This window comes from Talpa occidentalis, unplaced genomic scaffold (assembly GCF_014898055.3).
Source record: "Talpa occidentalis isolate TD23 unplaced genomic scaffold, MPIMG_talOcc4v2.1 talOcc4.7, whole genome shotgun sequence".
Lineage (NCBI taxonomy): Eukaryota > Metazoa > Chordata > Mammalia > Eulipotyphla > Talpidae > Talpa > Talpa occidentalis.
Window position 1 is genome coordinate 29,231,429 of NW_023605083.1, and position 27,694 is coordinate 29,259,122.

The window sequence follows — 27,694 nt, forward strand, 5'->3', positions numbered from 1 at the left end:
AATAACTCTGAATTACTCTGAGGTTTGAGAAACACTGGTTGAAGCAGGTATTACTGAAGCCTATCCTCCCTCCCAAAACCACTCAAGGGATTTGAAATAGACATCATGACTTGTTTGGCAGCTTGTAGAAATGTCTGATGTGAAGTTTCATCACTTGACTGCTCACAGTCCCTATTTCCATTTCATTTTCTAAAATTTTTTAAATTTAATTTTATATATTTTTACATCATTTTTCATTTTTGCACAATGCATGCATTTTCATCTTGGTTATATTCCTAACACAATTCCCACCCCCCCCTTTATTTTGACCCTAACCCTTCCTCCCTTCCCTCTATAGTGTGTCTCTGGTTTATAGTTGCTTGTTGATTTTGATTTTTACTTTATTATAATTAGTCTTTTTCCTGGTCCCTTATTTAGGTTTTCTAAATTCCTGCTATGAGTGAGACCATCCAGTATTTTTCTTTTTCTTTTTGGCTTATTTTGCTGAGCATGATCCCTTCCAGCTCCATCCATGTTGCTGCTCAGGGCACCTCCTTCTTACATAGATATTCTTTGAACTCCATTATATGTGTTGATATTCTAATGATTTTGACTGATTAGGAAATGGGTGTCATTGAAACGGAGTGATGTTATCAACCATTTACAATGAAGATGACCACTTGTAAGTACAGTGATAAACAGACAATTTAAGCAAGGTGTAAAGTCTATCTACCCCAACAGGTCAAGACCCAAAACTAACAGGCAGCTCTGACAATACACTAAAACAGCCTCGGTAAAATGAATTGTGAGTTGGTAGGGCAAGAGTTATCCCAAATCCTGTTTAACAGGTGGGCTAAATCATGGACTGGTGAGTCTTGTCTCAGAAGCTTGTCCCACCATACTGACCATAATCCACCATGCTAGACAAAGGCACTAGATCCTGACTAGTTACTAACTCACAATTTCCGAGAGGGAGAAGGCAGGGAGACTTGGCTGGAATATAACCCATCTGCGCATGCCCAGGTGTAACCAAACCCAGAACAAGCTATGAAAATGCTCTCCTCTACCCTGCTTTCAACCTACCCTTTAAATATCTTTCCTAACTCCCTTCGAAGAGCCAAGCTAAACTTTTCTTCCCAGCCCTGGTTCCCTCATGCATGAGCCTGTAGTAAAGACTTGCGTGATTCAACTATACCTAGTGTTCTGTTGTGAATTCTTTCCCTAGAGGGACACGGACTCACTCTCCTGGGTTGGTGCCTATAGGGACACCTCTGAAGCAGTATAAATATAGGAGCTGAAATAAGCCGATGTAAGACGATTTAGCATCCCACGCCTGTGAGGTCTCCCAAGCCTTTCCAGAGAATAACTGGCCTCCCAGTCTCATCTGAGTGGTTTGCAGCATCTCCCTTTTCATGTTAATCAAACTGTATGCTAACATTAATGTAATCTTGATTTTCCCCACTGAGTCATATTGCAAATATACGCGGTTGGCATATTGCAAATTCATTTTTCTTTGTAGTCTTTCTTCCAACTCTTTTGACCTGAGGAAAAGCTTTCTCTGATTCATTTTCATGAATCACAAAAGAAAGGCAGTACAAAGGGCAATACAGCAGACATTAACAACAAAGCCTCAAGTCCATGGAAGTTTACAGAGTCAGTGCCCTTTAGAATTGCCACAGACCTTCTGTCTTCTAACCAAACATGGTAGTCCTCAAATGCAGTCTTTGATGGTGGGCAACTTACTTAAATTGATTTGTTTTTATCTTATGCTAGACTATGTACTTTTGTCACAATGTTGCTGCCTTTTAACCACAGTGGTACAATTTTTCTGCTACACTGTGGGTAGCAGAATTTTTATGGAATTGAAACCACGTATGGCAATGTTGCTGTGAAGAAACGTATACTCTAAGCTAAAAATGGATTTAAAAGCCAACTTTTGGAATTCAACCCATGGTAAAAACCGGAATGATGTTTTTTAAACAGGGAACAGGCATTGTATCAGTTTGTCCTAAGTTATATGCAAGTGTCATAGACTGAAGTAGAAAGATAATTGAGGATGAAAAAAGTATTATAAACATGCTTTCTCCCCATCAGCAGGACACCTTTCTTAAAATTTCTTTTCTGTGCTCCTGTAACAACCTGTGCCTTCACTCAGGACTGCCTGCACTAGAGGGCTAGGTACAATTTAAGAGAAAGACAACTGTGGGCCTCCCTGGAGGAGCAAAGGGTTGAGACGCAACTTATGAAGGTATCCACAGCCACTGCAGCATGAGCTGGATTCCCAGCCAGCCAGGGAGCAGCCTACATGGCACAGCAGACCTCTCCTGTCTCACCTGCTGCTCCCCTCAGCAGTGTGTTTCAATCTGCCTGTTCTGTTCCCCACTTTGTCTCTGGTGTATCCTCTCACCCCCCACACCTCTGGCCTGTACCCCAGATCTTGTATGCATAAATAAATAAATCTTAAAAAAAAAAAAGAGAAAGACAAGCTTGCAGCTCCTTCTCATCCTTTTAACACTGCACACAATAGGTACTGTTTGATAAACTACATTAAGTAGTCCACTATCTACTTAATGTTTTCAGGTTTTATTTAAATGACAATTTCCTTTATACCAATATGTTACAATGTATTAATTCAATTCATGGTCATCTAATTTGATTTTATATTTGTCTTTTTCTACTAGTCTATCACAGCTTTTCAAATGCTAGCCAATCACATACAATTCCTGGAAGTACAGTTTGAAAATACTTATTGAGGGCCTCCCCGGTGGTGCAGCTGTTGAGCGCTGGGTTGCGAAGCTGCCCCACAGCCTCTGCAGCGCCGGTTCGATCCCGGCTGCTCCCCAGCCACTGGAGGAGGGTCCCACATGGCGCGCAGACCTCTCCTGCCGCCCGCTGCTCCCCTCAGCAGTGTACTTCGGTCCTTCTGCCTGCTCTGCTCCCCGCTCTGGCTCTGGTGAATTCTCTCGCCCTCCCGCGCTTCTGACTGTACCCAGTGCTTGTATAAATAAATAAATAAATGTTTAAAAAAAAAAAAAAAAAGAAAATACTTATTGAAATTTTTAAATGCATATATATATTTTGAACCAGTAACTCCATCTCTAGCAAAATCACCTGGTACATATACAGGCACATGTGGGCAAAAACATAGTCATGATTTTTTTAACAGTATTGTTTAGAATTGTAAAAATCTAGAAACCCTCCCCTCTGTATGATTTGTTATATAAATATATAAATTAAGGGAGATCTTTGAAATGGAAATATATGTAAATGCTAAAATACTAGACCGATCTGTTTGTGCTGTTATGTAACTATCACCTAGATATAATTTTACATGGGAAAAAAGCAAGATAGAGAAAAAAATGTAAAATATCTCCCTGTGTGTAAACACATACTTGTTTATACACAGAAAATTTTTAGAAAGATATGGAAGGAATTTTTAACAGTAATTTCCCTTTAGGAGGAAGAATTTAGAAGTAATTATTAGTGACGTCATAATATTATTCACTGAGTACTTTTTGTACTCTTCAATTCCCCCCCCCATGGCCTGTATACATCTTCAACTGATAACTTCTAAAAACAAAAAAATCACAGTTAAAATGTTTTAAAGAATTTAGACTTACATGCATATATGTAGGTACAGACTTTTGTTAAATACTAATTTGCAGTGTTAAAGGAATTACCAAGAGCATCTTCCTCTAATCATCTTGTTTCTTCAAACAGTAAGATGGGAGAATAGACAAGAGCTAATTATAGAATTTAGTCTATGAGTCTACAACAAACAGTATTTTTCAACAGCAGTTCAATTTTCAGCATAATAAATCTAACAAGAAGTTCCAAGGAAATGTCTAAGCGCGGATAAAATAAATTGATGGCACAACTGCCACCCTTTCTGACCTGCACCCAGAAGTCCCCACCAATGGTCAAGACCTACTCTCCCACTGAATCAGGATATGACCTCAAAATCCTCATGGAGGACTGAGTGTAGTAGATCCAGTTAAGAGGAAGGAGACCCAATATTTTCTTGTCAGTCCTAAACTGTGTTCTGTTCCTCCTGGGGAGGCAGAGAGAAGGCTCTGAGCTAGCCTGGTTAGGATTCCACAGGCACAATGCAAACACCTCAGAGGAGAAAAAATATGTCCATCATGTTTGGTGGTTAGTGCTTGGGCAAACCACTTGAGTAATGCAAAGGGTGAGAAAAAAAATGTCCTCTGGGGGAAAGAAAAATTATAGTTGCCCCTTGAACAGCATGGGTTTGGAGTTCATGGGTCCTCCTATACCAGGGTGTTTTTCTATCCCTGGGTGCCATTTTCACAGATTCAGCCGACAGTGTTGGCTGACTCTGGATGCAGAGCCTACAGATATGAAAGGCTGACTACAAGGAATTTGAACATCACTGATTTGGGTATAGAAAGGGGCCCTATTGAATCAATGCCCTGAGGATACCAAGGGGTGGTTATAGATACATTTTAAAGGAGTCAAAAAGTTATTAATAGACTTCCAAAAGCATGTGGGTTGGTGCTCCTAAACCCCAGTTTTTCAAGAGACAAGTGTATATTGTGTAGTCTATGGGCAGTGACATGTTAGGGTTTGTAGTGAATAAATGATAGTGAGTGTAGCACTTTGCTCTGTTATTTTGACCATAGGATGACGTCTGCCTCAAGGAACTTGTGCTAAGTTCTGTCAGGAAGACATACTGTAATAAAGATCAAATCAAGAGGAAATTGTATCTCTGGAGGTGTGTGACCTGAGTAAGTCAAGATCCCTTCCTGGGTGTTTTCTCCTTAGTAAAGTGCCTGGGTAGGAAAGGCAGTTTTGAAAGCCCATTTCAGTTTGCACACCCAGAATGGTTCCATTTGGAAATAAACTGGAAAGTAAATAATTCGTTATTAAAAATGCACATGAGTCTTCCCAATGGAATGCAGTTCTTGGTTATACAAATTGCATCCATCTGCTCCCTCTCCAGCTTGCTTAGTAGTTAACAAATTTCTCAGTAAGTCCATGCTATGTGTATTGATATTATGATCTGACTGAGCAAGATATGGGTATAATTGGAATGGAGTGACTTAGCAACTGAAAATGAAAGTGGCCACTTGTTCAGAAGGGCATTAATAGACAGAGACATGCAAGGCAGAGGATAGATTGAAAAGCCTAGCTGCATCTAGAGGCCAAGCCTCTCCTCCCCCCAAGAGTAAACAGATGGCTCTGATGATACGCCTCTGAGAGCAATAAAAATGTAGGAACGGGGTTGCCAATTTGAGCTCATAGATCTCTAAAGCCTTCTCCAGATTTTGGCTGGAGAAGCAGCTCTCCTCATCCCTGCAAATGGTAAAGGAAGCTCTGGACTTGACACCAGATACTCCCACACCTAATCTTTGAGACTTGTAAACCCTCTCCCTTTTCACTTCCAACTGCATTGTATACTTACATTATTGTAAGGTGTATTTCCCCCAATAAATCACAGTATGATTGGGTTGAGTTCTAAGTGAGAGTTCTCCACCCAGGTAGAAGTTAATATGTTAAGATCTGAACTCCAGGGCCTCCCTGGTGGTGCAGGGGTTAAAGTCTTAACACCACCAAGCTATCAACAGTCACTGTGGCAAGAGTTCGATCCCCAGCCAGGGAAGTGACCCACACGGCACAACAGACCTCGCCCACTGCTCCCCTCAGCAGTGTATTTCAGTAGATCCCACTGTTCCTGCTCCCCACCTGTCTCTGGTGAATCCTCTCACCCTCCACACTTCTGGCCTACACCCCAGTTCTTGTATGTATAAAAGATCTGAACTCCATTTAACAGTGCACTGGCCATGGAGACTCTCTACCATCACACAGTAGTACAAGTGTTGTGTGAGGAAGGCTAGTCCATTCTAAAATGGACTTTACACACTGCCCATGTTGGCCACAGAAGTCCTCTAGTGACCTGGGGAGGTTTCATCAGGACATAGAGGAGATGCTGAGCTCTTGAGAATTTGCAATCTACCCATTCAAGTGAGACAACAACAACCTCAAAGAATGCCATCACCCTTACAGTGGCAGGAGCAAGAGGCAGCTTAGATTGACTTTAGCCAACTGCCCCTCCAGCTTAAACTACTAAGTCAAACCAAATAAATATGTATAAAGGGCCAGCAGCCAGTGCAATTATATGGGCTCCTAGACTTAAAGAGGGAATCTGTCCTTAGGGTTTAATACTCTGAAATTGCCATCTTCAAATTTTTAGTAACTTCATTTTCTATTCACATTCTATAAGTGAGACCCAATGGGGCAATAAGGAATACATCAAGGTTTGGGAGTCTAGGCTCAACCACAGTCTCATCTCACTGCCTTTGTGGGTGAGATTCCAGGTCATCCCCAAACCCAACCCCATCCAGAAAATGCCTCTCTATCTTCCCCCACTCAGGGTCCTAAGTGTGTTCACCTAAGTGTATTCATATGCCTGAGGGTACACAACATGAAATGCCAAATAAAAACCTTCATGAAAGAGAGACCACGGAAGAAACAAACTTTCCTCCCTGCTTAATGAATAAAGGAATTCACATTTTTATTTCACACTAAGCCTAGCAAATTATGTAGCTGGACTTGTATTTACACAGTAGGCATGGAAGTCTATGAAGTCCCTCCTACAGGTAGGGCTAATCCTAAATCCCTTCTGTATTCACATTCTGGAACCAATCATGCACCTGCAAATGATAAAACCTAAGAGCAGGAGAAAGCAAAGGGGGAGAATGGAAATGCCAGGATTGTGGGAGGCAGGGTTACCTCTTGTAGCTCTGATCTTGCAGGTCCAGGACAGCTCCTCCAGCCTCAGCTTTCTGGGTATGAAGTAAAACTGATCTTTATCAAACCAAAATTTACTCTGTATCAAAGGGGTAAAGAGGTACATTGCCTAAAATGTGTTAATAAATTACCTGGGAAGATGTGGTGCAGTCACACATAACGGTGATAAACAGTGAATGGGTGGGGGGTGGGGGGCGGCAATGGCTGGAAGTGATTAGGAATGTGGGACCTCAAGGGAGATTGTGCATGGATTCCACTCCTGGCTCATGTCCCACTCACCAGGTGACTTTGGACTACCTGACCGACCTCTGTGTTTTGGTGTTCTCATCTTTAAAAATAGAATAATTGTAGTTCCCTAGTAACTGTTGAAGAGATTAAATGCATAGAACAGTGCCCAGCATATAAAAGTGCTTAATTGATGCTGAATAGGAGGATTTAAAAAAAGAAGCTTTTGAGGGACTCAAGGTAATCAGGAAGAGATGGTAAAGTGCCAAGACAAGAGTCCTTTGCTGAAAATTTATATGTCGTTATTAAAAAAGCAAGTGTGAGCTTAATGGAAGAGCTGTCATGAAGGATTCTCAATGGAGTATCTAGATGACAATGTTTTATGTCACTGTTATTTGAAAACACCTATACACAGGAGTTCCAAGAAATAAGAGACTTCGATTAACTACATACTTTGAAAGCTATTTCTGAAATGATTACCATTGACTTTTCCAATCTTGGAGTCTTTTTTTTTTTTTTTTAATTTTTTTTTATAGAGGTATGTTTTATTTATTTATTTATTTGTTTGTTTGCTTTGTTTATACAGGCACTGGGTACAGTCAGAAGCGCGGGAGGGTGAGAGAATTCACCAGAGCCAGAGCAGGGAGCAGAGCAGGCAGAAGGACCGAAGTACACTGCTGAGGGGAGCAGCGGGCAGCAGGAGACGTCTGCGCGCCATGTGGGACCCTCCTCCGGTGGCCGGGGAGCAGCCGGGGATTGAACCGGCGCCGCAGAGGCCGCGGGCAGCTTCGCAACCCAGCGCTCAACCGCTGCGCCACCAGGGAGGCCCCCAATCTTGGAGTCTTAATTTGGCAACAAGCAGGGCCAACGGAAGAATATAAAACTCTCTCTTACATTCTGACACTTTCCTCAGCTACCCTGCCACATTGACTTATGGGAGTTATAATTCAGGATGATTGAAAATAAGATAAAAGTTACCTCTGCCTACCCACCCAACTTTTAATTTTCTAGAGAACCTTATGTCTTTGCTCATATATAACAACAACAATTGCTGTTTAAAAATAACCCCTATGTCCACTGCTGCTACCTCCTTCTTCTAGTGTTCTGGTGCTGCTTGCATGCTTGTTCTGTGCAGACCTGGTACTTTTTTTGTAAAAGTGAGAGCTAATAAGAGTCCAGCACTCGCCTTGGCCAATGAGAAGCTCAGGGCTGTAGTCAACACTGAGAACAACACTCATTATATTCCCTTGAAGATGGCAGGTCACATGATTCTGTGGTGTGGTTTAAGATTAAGAAGTATACACCACTTAGTCAAGTATTGAAAACCTATTCCAAGTGACAGGGGTTATCAATGAGGCAGATCAGAGTCCAATCTGATGGGCAGCTAATAATGAAACAGACACCCCTGCACAGCTGGAAATTGAGGATGAAGATACAGTTGGAGTGTTCCAGTAGCAACAGGTGGGGTCTACTAAAAAGGAAACCTGCTGTTTTACTTCAGAATTATGTTTCTCCAGACCCAGAGGACATTTCAAATAGAAAACTTCAATTTGGTTCCAACACATCCTAACTATTGTACTACAGTGTAGTTTTCTAGATTGATTCATCTCCCCCCCTCTCCCATTCCTTTATTGCACATAAAGTAACTGGTGTATGTGCACAAGCATATTATTGCATTTTTAAAAAAAAATTAAACAGCCAATGGTATGTTTTGATTGACAGCAAATGGAAATGGAAAAGGGGGAACTGAAAATGCACTTTCTCCATTATGGACATGCTCATTCAGCTCTTATTTTTATATTATAGGAAGTTACCTTACACTTAATGTTTAACAACAACAACAAAAAGAGCAGTATCACAATTCTTGCAATCTAACCTTTTAGATTGGAGAATTTTAATGTTTTTCATTTATCATTGCAAAACTAAAGATAATCTTGAAACTTTTTTGCATGTAACTGTTATATGTAGGGTAGCAATATGTCCTTAAGTAGGGATAAATTACGATGAGAGAAATGAATTATAGTTTTCCCTTCCAGTCACTCATCTTGTTGTCTGTAAAAACTTTTTGTTTAAAACTGAAAAAAAAAATCATACTGGGAATAATGCAGGAAAAGTACATCTACCTGGCTATAAATGTTTATGTATAACAGGCAAGGTTCCAAAAACACCTATTTAATGAACTGTGTATTCAGTTAATAGTCGTATACACTCAGCTAACACTAGTTCCAATCATGGAAATAAATCAATTGTGCTAAGGTCAATTCCCTTGTTGACTGATGATCATTTGGTTGCTTTGGGTTTAATTATGTGCACTCACACCTAAGACTACATACACAGATTGTAAAATAAATGCTGTTGAAAATAAAAGTTAGGAACCCTTTAGAAAGATACCAATTCCCCAAACATTGATGTAATGCTATCTTATTAACAGGGCTCTATAATGTATTGTTCTGCTATGTTTTCTCATTAATCTCTACTAAGACAAGGACTGAAGAGATGACTTCCATAAGGTAAGTTAGGGCTGTGTTCTGTTTTCATTCTAGGTAAATAAAGAAAATCTGATAGGTGTTAAGATATAAGTCAGAGAAGCTCCTGAGGGACTGCTCAGAAGTTCTTTCTCAAAACTCCCTTGTGTATGTGTGTGTGTATATATATAGGTGTGTGTTTGTATATGTGTATATGTATATACACATATACAAAACTCCTTTGTGTGTATATATGTGTATATGTGTGTATATATGTGTGCATATATGTATATATATATGTGTGTGTATATATATATACACACATATGTATATATACACACATCTTCTTGATCCAGTCATCTAAAATAAAAAATGATGTAGAAAATATATAAAATTAAAAAAAAGAAAAAGAAAGAAAAAAAAAAACTCCCCTTTGGTCCTGTGTATAAAGAACACAGTGTAACTAGGCACTTTGTAAAATGCCTTCCAATTCTAAAGGTCTGTGATTCTATGGTTAGTGGATTATGCGTTCTTATATGGCCTAATTCCCTGTGAAATGAAGAGGGAACAGGTTTTTATTGAAGTTTAAATGATTTATGTCAGGAAAAAGAAGTCAAAATGTTAATTATATAACCACTGATAGTACATTTTATTCACCAGGAATAAATAGTATTTACCAGGAATATTTTAGTATTTACCAGTATATTTCTGTGGTGGTGCAAGCAAGACAAGATAAATAAAAACACAATATTAAAAAAAAAAAAAACCCGCAATATTACAGTACTGAATTTTACTTCTATTGTAAGAGATTTTAAAGAGCAGGAAGGAATGGAAAAGTTCTTTCCTAGAACAGGAAAGAACTTAGAAGACAAGTTGAAAGAGTCTTTATGTGGAGATTCCATATGGAGGTTTAAGCTTCTCCTGTCTAGGGATATCTTTCAAATATCTGTGTGTGTTCCAAGGAACAGCCTTCATTTAGATGATACAATGCGACAGGTAATGCATCTCACAGAATCCACTGCACACTTACAGAAGGAATGGGTCTAAATTCTAAGTGAATCCTTTGGAACATGCCAGAATTGAAGTGGTTGAATGATTGGATGAGGTGGAAAAAAATTTCATAAAATGTAATCAATATCAGTCTGATAATAATAGTTACCATTATTGAGTGCCTGCTATAGGCCAGGAACTATGCTAGATGATTTACATGCACTACCTCATTTAAAGTTTATAGCATCACAGGGGGACAATTTACTATCTGAAATATGCGGAAAGGCAAGCAACATTCTCAAGGCCATAGAACTGGTAGACAGAAGATTGAAACCCAAGCCAGGCTGATTCCATGCGTATGATCTTTCCCATCTTCCATGTTGTCTCTCTCTGCATCTTACTGAATACATCAATCTTAGTAACCACATATTCTAAAATTGTAAACATCATAATTCTTTCACTTCACATTGAACTATTTTTGATGGATGGGAAAGTAAAAGTGAAAGGAGTAAATGTAGTCCGTGTTTTCAATAACTCTTACTTTATATATTATCTGTGGCTTTTTGTAATTAGTAAACCTAGACAGTGAAGGTACATAGGATATATACATATATACCAGTATACCAATACTATTTATAATAGTGTATATTATACTTAGATATTATATATAAGTTATATATAATACATTTATATACCAACTGACACATTATATACTAACCTTTATTTTTAATGTGTAGGAGAAAATATTAAAACCAATCAGTTGGGCCTCCCTGGTGGCACAGGTGGTTGAGCGCAGTGCTGTGAAGCTGTCCACAGCCTCTGCAGCGTGTGCTCAATCCCAGCTGGCCAGGGAGCAACCCACATGGCACAGCAGACCTCTCCTGTCTCACCAGCTGCTCCTCTCAGCAGTGTATTTCAGTAGAGCCATCTGTTCTGCTCCCCACTCTGTCTCTGGTGAATCCCCTCACCCTCCAGCACATCTGGCCTGTATCCCGGTTTTTGTATAAATAAATAAATAAGCAAGTACCTTTAAAAAAATAAAATAAAACCAATCAATTGCCTAGCCTAGGAAGTTCAAACAATGCTTTAAAAGAATTATTTTAGTAGCAAACTCTTTGATGTAAAAATCTTGGGGGTAAAGAGCAATTTTATATAGGAAGGAGATTTCTGAAAGAAGGGGAAAAAGTGAGTCAGTATTTGAGGACTTACAATAATGCCAAGGTTATGCTTTCTGAGTATCTCCACTGTTTCTCATGGGTGAGAAAGAGGCTGGTTGACTATAGTTGAATAGATATTCTTGTTTGGAGAATTACATATAGTGTACACTAATTTTAGTAATGAACCATACAGTATATTTATAAAATAAAACTGCTCTAATAATCTGATTTTACATGGCTTTACACAGGCGATCAATAATAAATTAGTAATAAAATGAAGGAATCTTGGAGCAGAATGAACAAATGTGTCTCATCTACTTCTTGGTTTTTAAAAGATTTTCATTCTACTTTTATCTCTTCTCAGCAAATTTATTTTTTCTTAATTTTCTATTTATTTATTCATTCACTTATTTATTTTTAGATCATTGTTCATTTTTGTATAATGTTTGATTTCTCCCCTCAGGTGCAATCCCCATAAAATTCCCACCACAAATCACCCATGAATCATCACCCCATCCCCTTCCTTAACCTCTTTCCTTTCCCTTCCCTGCGGTATAGCTCACTTCTCTAGTTTGCCTGCTAGTTTTATCTTTTTTTTTTTCCTGAGTCCTGCTTGGTTTCCCTATATTCTTTCTATAAGTGAAACCATTTGATATTTTTCTTTTTCCTTCTGACTTATTCCAGCTCCATCCATTTTGCTGTAAATGCCTGAGCCTATCTTTTTCTGCCAATTTCTTCTCAGCAACTTTAAAAATGAGCAATAAGTCTGCATTATCCTCGTGGGCCCCCAACACAAATTTGTTGCTCAGAATAGGTGCTCATCACCAATGAGTTAGATAGCTCCTTTTTTCTACCTTAGACTAAAACTAACTGAAAGAGGTCAAAGTGGAAAAGATCTAGAAGCCATTATGCACATGCTGTCAGGATAAATGGGAATTTCAGGCTTAGAGAGAGTGAGGTTTTCTTTTTCTAATTGGCCTGTTCACTGTGATATCTCATTTCAATCCAACTTCTTAATGCAAATTAGCCCTCTCCTTCCCTTGTAGAAATTGAAAATGGTGACCCAAAAGAAAGAATCAAGTCAACCACTTTGAGAATTCTCATAGGAAAAGAGATCATAGGAAAAAATAGGAAAAAATATCATGAATATTTTTTCCTCATAGGAAAAAATATCATGAATATCCTTTACAGTGATGCTAACTTAATTTTCTAGCTGGGGCCAGGACTAAGTCACCATATCACACAATCGTATGGTCTCAAGCCTAAGTACCTCCTTTAAATTTACACCTTACACTCTCACTCACTTTGTCCTAGTCCCAGCCCTTATAGAAAAAGATTTATGTTGCATATGTCATATCCTTATGAAACTACAAAATTTCCCCTTATTTATAAATTCATTGGCCATTGAATCTGGCATCTCATACTTTCAAAAACTTTTAAAGTCCATCACTTGTCTTTTCCTTGCCTTAAAAATTTCATTATCTTTCCTCTACCCAGAAAATTAAAACTAAATTCTCACTACCTGTCACCAAAACTTTTGACCTAATTCTGACTTTCCAGCTTTATCTCATAACCTATGTCCTCTCCTATATCCTATCTGTCCCAGAAAATAACTTTCAACCTTGCTGCTTCCAACCGTATGACTAAAATATGTCCTCCTTTTAGAAGTCCCCTTTGTATACTGCTTATACTGTATAATGCTTGTATATACTTTAAAACTCAATTCAAATTCCATTTCCTCTAAAAGATCTTTTACATCCCACCTATAGAAATTAATTCTTTTCTTTCCTTGTTATACTACTCTCTTTGTTCCCAACATTAAGAGAGCATGTATCTCAGTTTTCCCTTTATAAAAAAAATTATTTGCAGTTATATCTGCATAGTGACAGCCCCTTGGACTCCTGGAGGAAAGAGTCCATTTTATTTGTCCCTGTGCTCCCAGAGAACCCCACAGTGAATTACACATTGTGAGCCCTCAATACATTTGCATCTCACTGCATGACCGGGTACATTCTTTAGTAAAGTAAGTGCACATGGATTAATAAGCTTTGGGGGAGAGCAAATAAGCAAGTGCAAGTTCATTTTCCCTTCTTTTAATCAGCAAAGTAGATTTTAAATGTAGAGTATTGCACATTTAGACCAATTCTGCTGGGTATAAAGACTAAGAAAACACTTATAACTAATAAATGACTTCAGGGTAAGTACATTGTGTAAACGTATTTCAAAAATTACAATCTGCATGAATACAAAGCAAATTAAGTATTGGAAGCTCAAATATTTGAAAAGCTAAAAAATATGAACATGACGTTCTTTGGATTCAATGTTGCCAGGAAGAAAGTGTATCACTGGCAATCCATCTGCCTCAACCTGCATACTGTCATTCATTCTTTAATCATGTATTTACTATGATTCTCCATTGTGCTTGATATTGGACTAGGTGCCAGGAATACAAAGACAAAAACCTGTTCCTCGGTGTTGTCAAGAATGAGTTACAGGGCCTCCCTGGTGGCGCAAGAGGTTAAGACACAACCTATGAAGTTATCCACAGCCACTGCAGCACAAGTTCGATCCCAGGCCAGAGACCTACCACATGGCTCAGCAGGCCTCTCCTGACTCGTCCACTGCTCCCCTCAGCAGTGTGTTTCAGTCAACCTGCCTGTTCTATTCCCCACTCTGTCTCTGGTGAATCCTCACCCCCACACCTCTGGCCTATACCCCAGCTCTTTTATGCATAAATAAAAAAATCTTAAAAAAAAAAAAAAACAACCGAGTTACAATTACACCAGGTTAGAGAGACTCCATAGCCAACCATAGACACTTGTAATAAGCTTGGTAGAGGGAAAAAAAAAAAAATATCAGTTAAAATTATACAGGACAGAACATGTAGCTATACCAGATTATAGTTAATAATAATATATGCATATTTGATTGTTCCTAAAAGAGTAGATCTTAAAAGTTCTCATCACAAGAAAAAAAATTGTAACTTTGGTGGGTAATGAATGTTAATTGCACTGAATGTGTGATCATTTTGGAACATAATCAAATATTGAATCATTATGTTGTACACCTAAAACTAATATGTTGTTTTATGTTGACTGTACCTCAATGAAAAGAGAAAATAGATTTTAGGATGGAAACTGCTCAAACAGATTTTGAAGGTTGAGTAGGATTTCTCCAGATGGCAAGGGAGGAACAGAATTATACTAAATAAAAACAGAAATATATAGATGTCTGAATGGGTATGATGCATCCTAAAATATTTTATCATATGTTAAAAGATTGATATAAAATATCTTTAGAAGTCAACATAATTTATAAATATAAAGTAATGGTGGTTTATGATACAAATTAAACTATAGCTTCTTTGTTACTAAAATGTTTCCAAATATATCAACACTGTTTCTTTGTGGCTCTAGACTTTAGCTAACCACTATAACTTAATTTTAGAAATCCAAAACTATCTATGCTAACCAAGGAGACAACTGACATTTCTAGGTACAGGCAACAGAATTTCGAAGGCATAGTGAGCTTTCCACATTAACTAGCCCAAGGCAACATCAGTAGTATGTTGAATATATATCAGGTTGTTTCCAGCTTGAAAGTTTTATAATAACACTTTACCCAATTTTTCTCTATTTGAAAGATAAACCATGCTTTTTTGATTTTGCAAGTCACTTATTCAAAACTTGTTATTTTCACTTGTACATCAAGACTAGATGATAACATCCACGGAAGGGAGGTAGAAAGAAAGTGGAATAAAACTATAATAGAGACTTGATGGGAAGGAATCACCTTTTGATAAATTGTATTCCTCTTTCTTTAGTTCTTTCTCTCTGAAAAATGATGATGGCATTACCTTAGTTGCTTTTCAGGATACAGAGTTACCTTAAATATCAAGCAGAACTTTGTAAATCATTACATGTATATATGTGTGTGAGCATACTACATATTTACACATTATATATACATATGTATGCATATATAGTGCATGTATTATATATATTATATGCACATGTGTTTCTATAAAACTATGAAATGAAATGATTTTTTTTTGCAAAAGTGAGTTGAACTCTAAACATATTGCACAAGGGCTTGGAAGACATGCAAAAATAAATACATACATATTTTTCTTTACACACCTTTTCTATTTCCATGTAACTTGTATAGATGGTCTATTTAGGGATAGATAAGGGGGAGAAGAACAGGTAAGAATGGAGCGTTGAAGGGAAAGTACAGTGGACTATGGTGGAGGTAATTTTGGGGGAGAGAACTATGTGACCTATAATGTCAAAATATTAACAAGGATGTAAGAGTACTCCTCACCCTTTTTTCTCTCAAGAAGCTTTGTATGGGGAATATAACCAAAATGAAAATGCATGCATTGTGCAAAGATGGAAAAGGTGTAAGAATTATATAAAATAAAATATTTAAATAAAAAAAAATTTTAAAAAGCCTTGAGGGGGGGAGAAGAAGGTTCACATCAGGGCTTCCCTGGCAGCCTAGGGGTTATGTCTCAGCGCTATCACCACAATAGCCTGAGTTTAATCCTGGCCAGTGAGGTGACCCACATGGCACAGCAGACCTCTCCTGTCTCACCCGCACCTCCCCTCAACAGTGTATTTCAGGGCCTCCCTGGTGGCACAGGCTGTTGAGTGTCGCACTGTGAAGCTGTCCGAAGCCTCTGCAGTGCGAGTTTGATTCCGGTCAGCCGGTGAAGGTCACACACGGCTCAACAGACCTCTCCTGTCTCGCCCGCTGCTCCCCTCAGCAGTGTGTTTTGTCATTCTGCCTGTTCTGTTCCCCGCTCTGTCTCTGGTGAATCCTCTCACCCTCCCCTGCATCTGGCCTGTACCCCAGTTCTTGTATAAATAAAATCTTAAAAAAAAACAAACCCCCCCAAAAAAGTGTATTTTAGTCTGCCTCTTCTATTCCCCACTCTGTCTCTGGTGAATCCTCTCTTACACACACATACCCCGCCCCATACTTCTGGCCTGTACCCCAGCTCTTGTATGCATAAATATATAAATCTTTTTGGAAAAAAAGTTGTAGTAATGGTGGTAAACAAAAAAGGAAGGAGATCAAATTTCTCTTTAGGACCTCTATAGTTCTGCTACTCAGAATTCCTTTTACCCCATTTTTGGTCAGTGAAACTCAAGTCTCTGAGGAACCTCTACTCCTCTCTAGTTTAAGTCTAGATATTCAGCTGGATAATAGAGTGTAGGTCAAGCCATGTCAGAGTATCACACACTCCTGCAACAGTGGTTGCTTTGCATTTGCCAAAGGACCTGGTCAGAGACTTTGACACACAATGGTATAAACCTTGAGTTATTACAGTCATCTTGAACTACCAGAGTGGAAACAACCCAGAGGAAGCTTCAGGAATAGATGAAACAAGAGAAACAGAATACTAGCAACATTGTCTACTTGAAGCCAAACTCTTGGGGTCTCTACTTACAGTACCCAATACATTTATTTTGCTTTAAATTGGCTCAGATTGGAGAGTCTGAGACTGTAACAGTGTCCTTTTCAGCTCACTAGCTATGTGTATTGCTAAAGAAAACCAAGGATATATACCCTAGAAAAGACTAGTTTCCAACTATGTGCAAGTATTTGAAAGGCAGCGTTTTGGCCTCTGTGAATGGTGAGGGATAAAGAATTTTGTGCAGCTGCCTCAAATTTAACAGCATAGCAACCTGGGCTCCTAGTTTTGCAAGGCTAAGCATGCATTATGTATATCTCTGTACATCTATATATCTGTGCATCTGTACCTTTGGATTATCAATCACATCTGCCTATAGATAAGATACTGCCTTATCAGTTTTGTACTTTTCATTCTGATGAAGGATATCTTTTAGAGATCATGTCCTACCTATTTGCAAGTTGCTAGTCCAGAATTTGACACAGATTCTGAATAAATGCTAAAATAAAATGAATTATTTTAGTATGAAAAAAAATTGCCTGCATAAAGAGAATGGTTTTGCAAGTAAGAATCTGTTATGTTGGCCTAAATAAGCTATACAGAGAGAAAGGCAGAGCTGTGAACACCTTTAAAATTAGGAAATTCTATGGGGATCACACCTGAGGGAGGGAAAAGCAAGCAAACAGTTTAAAAATGAACAATGGGGCCTCCCTGGTGGCGCAAGGGGTTAAGATGCTAGCTGCAACCCGCACTCCCTATCACGCCCGCTGCTCCCCTCAGCAGTGTATTTCAGTCACTCTGCCTGTTCTGTTCCCCACTCTGTCTCTGGTGAATCCTCTCACCCCCCCCCACACCTCTGGCTTGTACCCCAGTTCTTGTATGCATAAATAAATCTTTAAAAAAATAAAAATGAACAATGATGTAAAAAATATATAAAAAGTAAATAAATAAATAAATAAATAAATAATAAAACTAGAGCACCCCCTAGCCCTCGAGAGTCATCCACACAAATTCACTACCCTGGAATAGCAACCTCAGGAGATGTACAGTGGAGAGAAATGAGCAAGGTTTTAAAACACAGAAAATAAAATATTGGCTATCTTTATGATAAACATGAATCTACACTTACTGAAATCTAAATGTGACTACTCACAAATTTGTTTCCCTAAAGCCAGTGTGATTGACCTCTCCACTTATCAAATGTTCACTAACATTTTTCTGTTTTTTCCTTAATACTTTATTTTCTCTTTGCAGTAATGATTTGGATAAAAAAGAATTAGTTTCATTTTCAAGTGTTCATATGATAGATCTTCAGAAACTAGGTTTTTTTTTAACCCAAATTATGTTTATTGAAGTAAAGTAGGTTTCCACCCAGCTCAGTCAGAAGAACGTAAAACTCTTAGCACTTTTTAAATTATAAAACACTCAATTTTAAATGTGAGATCTGATTAGGAAGGTATCCATAAATTATGTCAGTTACATTTCTTAGGACTGTAATACTGATTTAAGACTAAAGACAAAATATATTATTCCTTTTCTTTCTGCTCTAAGTTTTTGAATCTTTAAGACCAAGAAGGCAGCATTCATCTGAACTGACAAAATTGAGATTTTCTGCTCATTAGTTGTTATTATAATGTAACCCTTAATTAAATGTTGTGATAAATTTATGGACAGAGCAATAGAGACATTCATTCATTTAAAGATATATGATTTTCTCCATTTATCAAGCACTGTGCTTACAGTAGGTGCTCAAGATGCAAGAATGCAAAAACAAAAACCAAAAACCAAAAACAACAAAAGCCTTCCCTGTAGAAATGATTGCTGACAAGATTAAAAAATTGATTCTTCTTTTGGTCACACATATCCTCATTTTATTAGGTTGACTGCTTCTCTTTTTCTTTCATGTCCTATGCTTTATTGTTTTAGAAAACTGGTTACTCTGTAGAAGAAAAAGAAGAGCACAGCCCAGATTCAGACCTCAGCTGACATTTACTGGGAGTATAACATTTTGCTCTAAATTACATGTAGAAAGGGTGATTTCTAGTTGTAGTATTGTTGGAAATATTGAGATAAATTATGAGGCTATTAAGCTTGTCACACAATAATGGTTCTGTGGTATGTTAGATATAAAGACATTCTAAAAAATCAAACTTTGCCTCTGGTTTAATCACTTATATCATTAAAGAAAAAAATTCACCCTCAGCATAAAATACAGTCACACAAATCAGTAGTACAATAAGTCCTCACTTATCATTAATATGTCCTTGGAAACTGCAAAATTAAGCCAAACAAAATACAACAGGTCCTCAATTATGTCACTTGGGTCAATGTTATAATGAAAAGAAGTTGAGGGCAATGACGATATTTGGAGTTCTGCTGGGTAACACTGATCTCATGGGCTATAGTTGGGGCTTACATGGAGGGCCAGGAAAAGGACAGTCAAAAAAGCTGCCTAGTTATAGAAGTACATACAGCTCCAGGAAGATCTTAAGTCCTCTTATCACTCTCCATTCCAAACAAATATGTTGTGCTCAGAAGAGAAACTATGTCCCTACATAGTTTCCTGCAGATGGCTATCTACTAAAATGGACTGCAATTCAAGCCCTGGAAAATGCCTTCACTTTTATCTTGAGTGGGACTCAAAGGATATGTTACTGTTTCCATTTTTGCTTCTTGGACTGAGTTTCTGATTACATTTGGCTGTTGAAATCTATCTGAACAAAAATGGTCCTGTTTTCACTAACAAAGGATTTGCTTATTGCATGACTACAGAAGGGGTCCGACTCACTCCATGGTCATAGATACTAGAAATATTTTCCAGATTCCTCTCTTTATCTTCTTTCATGAAAACAAAACAAAACAAAAAAAATCAAAAAAGACACAAAACATTTAATTGAGAGGTGGTGCATGGAGGGAGATTCCTCTATTTAAGCTCTTGCACTGCTTCTGATGGGCAGTTAACCACCATCTAAAAGAAGTGGAAAATGAAATTAACTCTTATAACCCAGGAGAATTTGAGAACTTTTTGCTTATGCTAATGAAGATATTTCCATCGCTCATCTAAATAGCTATCAGAGATATGGAGTGAACATTTGAGATTTTCATCACAGCAAATTCTCATAAAATTATCATTCTTCTCTTCCATTGTCAGATCAGAGTCATACAAAACAAACGGACCTCTAATTATCTTTCCTGGAAACCACCATGGCTTTGTCCAATGTAGAATTTAACAAAGTTCAAGAGTTTAACTGTTAAAGAGTTTAACAGTTCCAGCAATTAATAGTTAAAGATGGTGAAAAGCTTTGGAGAATTCAGAAAAGGGGAAGATCACATCCCACGTTGCCTCTGGGTGCTACAGAGCTCTTCTAGAGGTTGGAAGAGAGAAGGGCACCCAGCAATTGAGAAACTTGCAGGATCCCCACTGATTGTTGGAGTCCCCATCCCTGTGCACCCCCACTTCCCCTTAAGTAAAATGGCAAAGAATGTACAAGAACCTCAGATGGCACTGGCAGATTTTATTTACCTGGAGTGCTGCAATCACTATCTATAAACAAACAGTCCTTCAAAATTAAATGTTAACTTATAGATCTACTGGGAGTTGACTTAATTTATGTTTCTGTAATTTCTGTGAATGAGTGGGAAGACACTATCTGGCACTATTTGAAAGAAAATAAAAATTTAGAATTTAAACATCATCAGACTTTGTCTCTAGAACAGTGTTTGGAGTGATCTGTTTGGTCACAGCACTGCAGTTGCTTCACTGACTGCTCATAGCATTTTGGCTCAAAGTCCCTGGTGCTTTAGAGAAGGAAGTAGGAAAAACCAATTCTCATGACCTATTTGGCCAAAGCCCAGGTAACACTTACAACACTAGTCCACTCCATATTTCTAGTCTTTCCTGATTCTGGTGGCTTTCATGGTTTATTGTCAAGAAGACTCAAAGCATGGTCTTGCTTTATAATGTTTGTTTACTTGTTCACACTCACTGAAAACAGTGACTGTATAAGAAAACAAAATTGTCTATAATCCTGTCATGTGGAGATACAAGTAATACTTTTAGATAAATGCATCTGTTCAACACTTTATGCACACATACACATATACATATGTAGTATAAGTTATGGTATTTTATGCATATTTATAGGATTGATCTAAGCTTAATACTATACACACAAAATATATTTACATGCATGTCTACCTCTTATAGTTTCTGGGTTCTTCTAAATTTTTGTGAGCTTAAAATCACCACAGAAAACTTTCTGAATTTTCAACTACACATTTTCCTTATTCTTATTGGCAACAATGAATTTCTCCTAGAACCAGATATATAATCCATAGGAAAATGACTTTACCATGACTCAAGTTTATGTTCCTTACATTTTAGGGCCTAAAAAATAACTGTAAAGAGAGGTCCAAGGTCCCAGCAGTGCCATATAGAAGGGATATCACCATCCCAATATCATAGGTGAAAAAATAATCCCTTATGGTTTTGCATAACATTGCCAGCAGATGAAGCCTTTCCAGCTTCATGCAAACCAGTAGATGTTGGGGACCAAGGAGTACTTGGATACAACTAGCAGTTGCCAAATATCACAGATGGCATGAAGTTAGAGATGCAGGGAAAGGAAGGGATCTATGATTAAATCAGCCTAATACAAAAAATGCAGACAAAAAGCTCCTAAAACCATGCTGGACTCCTGTAACAAAGAGAAAGAGAATGCGAAATTTCACCTGATCTCAGCATGGTTTCTAATGCATGCCCATGCCTTGAGCATTTCATTGTCTAATGGTGGCTCAGTAGTCAACACTGAGTTGTAGGTAATAAAATTACTTATCTATTTACCCCTTTATTAAGGCCATGGCTCACATCACATGCCCTCACTCTACAAACACAATCCTGAACTGGAAAGTGATCAGATTAACACCTAAAAATAAGGAGTAGAAATCAATGATTCTCAATGTGAAACTCATGAAATCTCCACATTCATTGATTTAGTGTGCTTTCACATCATCAATTAGCTAGACACCTTTATTTTTTTTATATAGGTTATTAGAGTTTATTTTTTTTACATCATGGTTCATTTTTAAACAATATTTGCTTCCCCCAACCCCCTCAGGTGTAACCCCCATAGAGTTTCCTTCCCCAATGCACCTGTGCACCATCACCGCAGTCCCCTGAGCTCCTCCCTCCCTCCCTCTGATCCCTCTCCCTCCTCCTCCCCTGCAATATGTCTCTGACTTATAATTCTCTGTTTTTGCTTTGTTGTGTTTTGTTCTGTTATTATTTTTTTACACTGATGTCTTATTTGGTTCCCCTATATTCCTGTTATAAGTGAAACTATCTTATAATTTTCTTTTTCCTTCTGGCTTATTTCACTGAGCATAATTCCTTCTAGTAGCTAGCAACCTTTAAAGAGAGACCAAGGAACAGATATATGGAGGGAAGCAAATGAAACCAGTCTACCTGGTTGTTCACATTGTTATTTTCTGGTTTAATGTGACCACTTTCATACACTATTTATCTCAGTCATGCTTTTGATAATATTTGTAAGCAATGGGCATATGCATAGTGAAGCTCCTCATCACACAAGCTAAAAATATCTAATGGCAGGTGATCTTGCAAGCATCACTTAGCCTCTCTTGACCATAAGGGATTAAAATGGATGAAATGATCAGTTTCTTTCTTTTCAGATCTAGAATTTGATATAATTTTTGTTTCTCTTCCCATATTGCATAGAATATTTCAATAGATGGGTAATTTTTTTTAAAACATTGTATTACTTTATGATTTTTTTAAGATTTATTTTATTGATGCATATAAGAATTGGGGTCTGTGCCAGAAGTGTGGGGGGAGGATTCACCAGAGACAGAGTGGGGAGCAGAACAGGCAGATATACTGGAATACACTGCTGAGGGGAGCAGAAGGAGAGGTCTGCTGTGCCATGTGGGTAGATTCCTGACCGGAAAACACACTCATGCTGCAGTGGCTGCCAATCGCTTCATAGTGCTGAGACCTAACACCTTGTGCTACCAGGGAAGCCTTAAGTGGATAGAATTTTAGCATATTTCTCTGTCTCTAACTGCCACTAGAGGATTTATAATCCTCAAGTCTTGTCCAAAGTTTCTTGCAGTCCCTGAAGATTTCAGTGGCCTGTAAAACCTGCCACAGCATGCACCACCTCCAGGCCACTATTTAGGAACTGGTGCCCAGGCCTTCTACTTACTTCTCTCCCAGAGCTGTTAGCACAGTGCTGTCTAAGCTGTGCAGGTGAACAAGGATGTGCTTGTGTTCCCTATTATTTAGGCCTCACACCATGACACTGAAGCTAAAACATTGTTGGCCAAGACTTCCAAAATCACAGACATTTTATAGGAAAAGAGCTCCCTTTGTTCACACTATACAGATGAACCTTGAACAACTCAGGGATTAGGGATGCTGACTCCTGTGCAGTATAAAATATGTGTATAACTTTTGACTCTCCCAATTCTTAACTAATAGGGTACTATCAGTCAGAAGTCATGCAATAACACAAGCAGTTGATTGACACATATTTTGTATATGTATTACACACAGTATTCTTATAACAAAATAAAGAAAATGTTATTATGAAAATCACAAGGAAGAAAAAATACATTCATAGCACTGTACTACAAAAATTAATGCCATAAATTTATACTGTTTACAAGGAAATTCTCACATAAACAGACCTGTACAGCACATATCTGTGTGGTTCAAGTGTCAACTGTATTTAACTCATAATTTGTGTGCCCTAAAGTGCTCAGTGAAGGCACAAAGCTATATACCACACTACTCCCCTCTCTATATGTGGCCTTCTCCCTTAATAAGTATATAATTCAGGTAGCCACTAGACACAGAAGGCGGAGAAAAAAAAATTGTTGGTCAGAATATTAGAAGCCAAGAATGCTGATATCTCCAGCCTCATCCCCACACTACCAGGAAGTGAAGGTTCTTCAAGGCAGAGACTGAGTTCACATCCTGCTCAACTGCACATAATCCCTACTCTACCATCAGATTAAGTGGAGTTCCCTTAACCATAAGTGATCAGAAAAGTACACCCACTCTCCCTTACAGGTTTATGGTAAAGAATATATGAAATAATGTATATAAAGTATATAACTTGCCATTCTGACTTCCAGTCATCAATTCCTAGTTCCCAATAATCTTTGTTGATTAAAGCAAAAGAGTTTCCAACTTCATTTCATTCTCCATCAAGATCTTCATACATCTAGCAGATCTTCGTTCTGCCTTAGAAGTTAGAGCATCATTTTCCACCCATCAATTTATTCTACAAATAGTAATGTGTGCCCACCACTGGACTTCTCTTTGCCAAGGAAAACCTCTTACCTCTGATTTTGACTCATACTTTTTTCTTCTCAAATCATGCTTGAATTTGCAATCTCCTTTTGTCTGCTTGTTTTCTCTTATGTGTCTCAAAGTTCAATAAACTTTTCTTCTGGACCCACTGTGGCTACCTGAAGCTCAACTGCTCTGCTCCCTCTCCTCCTCCTGCCTCTGCTCACCTGCCCAAGGAACAGACAAGCATCTGCGACTTGTAGATATTGCGGGATGAATCATAAATGAGAAATCATCCTGCCCCTAAGACAGCTACAGGTGTCTACTCTTGGGGTGCCCCTACAATAGCTCCTCATTCAGTTCCCCTTAAGCATCTTAATCTCCCTACTCCACAGGCTTTTCCAGCTTGCGTCCACCTTCCAATGGAACTGTGGTGAGAAAATTTGTTGCAGCAGACTCAAACACTAAAGACTGTAATGACTGAAAGAAAGGAAACTTGAATGCTCATGGGTAACTGAAGGCAAGGATGGGGAGAAAAATGGGGAACACAGGTAGGGTGGGATGAACAATTCCTAAAGAATGATTTCAAACCCACCTAAAGAAACCTAAAAATTGACACAGGGTTATATTGTCAAAAGTGAATGCTGCAAAATACACCTTTCTTCAGAAATAATCTCTCCATGAACAAAATTAATATCTTCCAGGCAATGAACACCCAAGACATCACTTTCTGTCAGGAGAAGAATGCCATAAATGCTATCTTTGTAGGTCTTCTGATCCAGTTTAGTGTCTAGTTTAATATTCAAAGGGTAGATGTGTCCTCATCACTTTAGAAAGTTTCATATTCAAAGACAATTTAGGTCACTGGCTCCTGTGACAGCATTTCCCCCTGTGACAAAGCTACATTTAAGCATCCATCTCTTGTAATATTGATAACAAAACTTAAAGGCCTGTGAAGTCCAATAGCTGTTCATAAAAAGCAATTACGTGAGCACCTTAGTCCAGCTTTCCTTTTAGGGTGATAGAAATGTGCTTGGAACACCAAGTCTATGAAAGAAGAGCCTTAGCGCCAGTTTTTCTCTATGGAATTATTTCAAGAATCCTCTTCATATCAGAGAAAAATCCAAAATGGTATTCCAGATATATATTGAGTTTTTGTTTCACAACATGGACATCTTTATCTTGGTAATGAATAGAATGTGTTTTCAGAGGAAAAGCAGAACAAAGCTCCCTTCCCTATCCTCCCCTCTCCTTCCCCTTTTAGTAAAGGGAACTGTCTGTCCTTGCATCAACAGCCTTTGTCTCTGTTGCTCTAACCCCTGTGGGGATTCCTGAGAGCCAGGGAATTTTTATTCATCACTGTGCTCCCAGCGCCTAGTTTAGACTATGCCACATAGCTTATTTCCGTAAAGATTTCTTGAAAATACTTCTTCCAAAAAAGCATTCAGAAATTGACCTTAAGATTTGTAAAATCCAAATCATTACACATTGCTCCTGAGACCCTTTTTATTTCTTGTCCTAGTCCTGCCAAATCACCTATCTTTCCCTCCAGTCTACTTTACTCAGACACACAGATCAGCTTCAAATCACCCAATAGGCTGTGCTTGTTCACATGCACATATTGTTTCATCTGAGACATCTTTTCCTTCCTTCTCTAGCTGTTAAAAATCCTAATCATATTTAAAGATGGGTACAAGTCAAATATAACCCATCTGGGGTGACTTTTTCCTCAAGCAACATTAGGTATTTCACACACTATTCTCTTAATCTATCTGGTATATTTTCTCATTTTTTTTATTAGAAAGCTTTATGATTAATCATTCATGTGAATTTTGCCCACTAGTTGGTCAGATCCTAAAATGTATGGATTGTCGTTTTCATCTTTGTATTGCTTAAGCTCAGCAAGGAACCTGGACCATAGGAATGCTCAAAAATGTTTATTAGCTGAAATTGATTTCTAGTTCTGTGATCAGCACATAGGCTCTGCCTCTTTTTTTTTTTTTTTCCAGATTTATTTATTTATTTATTTATTTATACAAGAACCAGGGTACAGGCCAAATTCGCAAGAGGGTGAGAGGAGTCACCAGAGACAGAGCGGGGAACAGAACAGGCAGACTGACGAAATACACTGCTGAGGGGAGCAGCGGGCGAGACAGGAGAGGTCTGTTCACCATGTGGGACCCTCCCTCGCTGGCCAGCTGGGATCAAACCTGCACTACCGAGGCTGGGGACAGCTTCACAGCATGGCGCCACAACAGCCTGCTCCACCAGGGGAGGCCCAGCTCTGCCTCTTTCTGACAATCCAGTGCATATGTCTCCCTCCTAGTTTTTGCATTTTAACAGAATTCTGAGTTGGAGTTAAAAATTTTTTTGAACGAATCAAAGAAGTTTTTTTTAAGTTTTAAGTAAGATAATACCTCAAACACTCTTTGACATAAGGTGAATGATAAAAAAGAGGAAAATAGCTTTTCTCATTCAATATACCTTTCCCTAATAAATCACATGCCGAATTACATTATTTGAGTTCTTTATACTTGTATAAGTTTTTGCCTTTGAAGCTGATAGTAACTAAATATCCCTATTAAATTTTCAAATTGATAAAAATTAAAAAAGAGGAATATTAAAAATACAAACAGGTGAAGTAAAAACCTTAGAACAAAGTGGCAAGCATATTCTCACTTATCACCCAAGCAAGTATCAAATGAAAACTAGTTTGTCAGCCTGCTGAGGTCAAAAGACGTATATTTGAGATGCCTTCCAAACAAAATCTGAGATTTTATAAGTCATGGTTGAGAAAAATATTATATCACAGTGATTTATGTTACTGTGACCTTTAATATTTACCCAACAGGGGACCTTAAAAAAACAAAATAAACTGCTACAAACACAAAGAATTTGCTCACTGTAGAAACCTGAAGGCCAGTAAGTTTTTAAATATTTTAAGTGGTGTCAGTGTAACTGTGTTAGGAACTAGACTTAGTGAAGATGAGGATATGAGTACAGTTCCATGAAGGTTAAATTTAATTACTATCCAAGTTTGTATTTCCAACATGGCATCTCATGCATAGGATGCATCTGAGAAGTTGGTGGAAGCAGTGAATTCATCATTCAGTCAATGACAGGCTATGCTCTCTTTCTGAAATGTGGATACTCCCCAACAAAACCAAATTCCATGGAATAACCATTGCTAAGAACAGTCAGACCCACTTACAACTCTTCATGGATAACCACCACCATCAACATGGGAACATACCTCGTGGTACAAGCCAACACTTCATAAAATTTCCCATTGTTAAGTTCAGTTGGGTAAATTCAGTCTGCCACATCCTACTTTTCCTTAAAATCCACAAGCAGGGCCTCCCCGGTGGTGCAG

The 27,694-nt window shown here is 38.2% G+C and overlaps 1 protein-coding gene and 1 pseudogene across 10 annotated transcripts in view; one reads left to right on the plus strand and one right to left on the minus strand.

Moving 5' to 3' along the window:
* TRPM3 (transient receptor potential cation channel subfamily M member 3) overlaps positions 1-27,694 on the minus strand; it is a 512,968-nt gene that overhangs the window by 431,866 nt on the left and 53,408 nt on the right. The gene's annotated exons all lie outside the window — the stretch shown is intronic.
* Positions 8,094-8,430, plus strand: LOC119232909 (small ubiquitin-related modifier 2-like; annotated as a pseudogene).